Raw genomic sequence first — 1,318 nt, forward strand, 5'->3', positions numbered from 1 at the left:
CTACTCTTTCTATCCTACAAAAGATACCGGTCCTGAACAAACAACAAGGTAACTTTTATTAACGACTTAGAATAGAAAAGTGGTCCTGAACAAACAACAAGGTAACTTTTATTAACGACTTAGAATATAAAAGTGGTTTTATCTTTCACACTTTGTTATAGTACTTCCATCGCCAGTAATTCCGGGCAACATTGAAGAACAGTGGGTAGCCTCCTAGAACGGGATTGTTGACTGTTATGATACCCATTTTTATCCTATTAATACCAGCAAGAAACAGGTAATTATTCTTTGTTGCAATTATTAATTTTAAAATATAAAATGTATCTATCCCATCCGTTCGGGCTCCTGGGCAGTTGCCCTCTCTGTCCTTAATATTAGCCACTACTTTACTTAAATCTAAAGTTCACCTAAATTTCCATGCACACGACTGACTATATATGTGTTTAACGTATAACTTTGGTCAAGGAAGTGGCTAAGTTCCTTTCTCTCTAGTTACCTTTTGTTCAGGGTAATTCATCTATGGTATTTCGTGTGCTTTCTCGTGGAAAAAAGGATGTGAAGTAGAGCTTACTATGTTAATGGCGACTGTGATATTTTCTACTGGTAGGTCACATGATACCCGGAGGTTATATTCTTTCTTATTTTTCGATTGGAATGAGCAAAATTGATGTATATATCTCGAGTCATGAGAAAAGTTGTTTTGTAAAACTGTGTTTATAATGCCATGTTTTCTCAGTCTGGGAGAGATCTACACAGAATACTGGGTTCTTACAGAGACTTGAAGAGTTCTGAAATATCCAGTAGAGGCGCTCTCTTTTCTTAACAATGTCTGTTGTGTATATTGCATGTCCTACCCGATTATACAAAAGGGGAATTGGTTTACATGAAAATATCAAATTCTTAATGACGAATTAATTATTTTGTAACATCTAGATGCTATAAGTTAAACAATATTTCCTGATATCTTGTGTTGCTGCTATGTAACATCTAGATGCTACAAGTTAAACAATATTTCCTGATATCTTGTGTTGCTGCTATGTAACATCTAGATGCTACAAGTTAAACAATATTTCCTGACATTTTGTATTTGTGCTATGTAACATCTAGATGCTACAAGTTAAACAATATTTCCTGATATCTTGTGTTGCTGCTATGTAACATCTAGATGCTACAAGTTAAACAATATTTCCTGATATCTTGTGTTGCTGCTATGTAACATCTAGATGCTACAAGTTAAACAATATTTCCTGACATTTTGTGTTGCTGCTATGTAACATCTAGATGCTACAAGTTAAACAATATTTCCTGACATTTTGTG

The 1,318-nt window shown here is 34.3% G+C and overlaps 1 protein-coding gene across 1 annotated transcript in view; it reads right to left on the bottom strand.

The window, feature by feature from the left end:
* The window catches only part of LOC111083728 (ankyrin repeat and fibronectin type-III domain-containing protein 1-like), a 16,336-nt gene that overhangs the window by 1,054 nt on the left and 13,964 nt on the right, over positions 1-1,318 (bottom strand). The gene's annotated exons all lie outside the window — the stretch shown is intronic.

The sequence above is a fragment of the Limulus polyphemus genome, unplaced genomic scaffold (genome assembly GCF_000517525.1).
Source record: "Limulus polyphemus unplaced genomic scaffold, Limulus_polyphemus-2.1.2 Scaffold10912, whole genome shotgun sequence".
Taxonomy (NCBI): domain Eukaryota; kingdom Metazoa; phylum Arthropoda; class Merostomata; order Xiphosura; family Limulidae; genus Limulus; species Limulus polyphemus.